At 32.1% G+C, this 280-nt stretch overlaps 1 protein-coding gene across 1 annotated transcript in view; it reads right to left on the bottom strand.

The window, feature by feature from the left end:
• The window catches only part of mpl (MPL proto-oncogene, thrombopoietin receptor), a 10008-nt gene that overhangs the window by 8295 nt on the left and 1433 nt on the right, over window positions 1–280 (bottom strand). The window lies entirely within an intron of this gene.

The following is a 280-nucleotide window of genomic DNA, read 5'->3' on the forward strand; positions in this document are numbered from 1 at the left end:
ACTGGTTCATAACACATCAGACATGTCAGCATTTTTAAGAATATGTATTTTCACTCAACCTAACCGTGCTGCCACTTGTGTCTCTATTGTGTCAATGTGTAGTATTTTTTTTCCCTAATGTCTGTATTACATTTGTACACTTTATTTATCAATGGGATTTGAAGAGTTTTATCTGTTTTACCACTTTTTACATTTGCATTGTTGACTATAATCTTCTTGTTGTTGTTGTTTTTTAGGTAGACAATTTTAAGATCTGTCCAGGGACAACGGATGAAAAATA

The sequence above is a fragment of the Etheostoma spectabile genome, chromosome 9 (assembly GCF_008692095.1).
Source record: "Etheostoma spectabile isolate EspeVRDwgs_2016 chromosome 9, UIUC_Espe_1.0, whole genome shotgun sequence".
In the NCBI taxonomy this organism is placed as follows: Eukaryota; Metazoa; Chordata; class Actinopteri; order Perciformes; family Percidae; genus Etheostoma; species Etheostoma spectabile.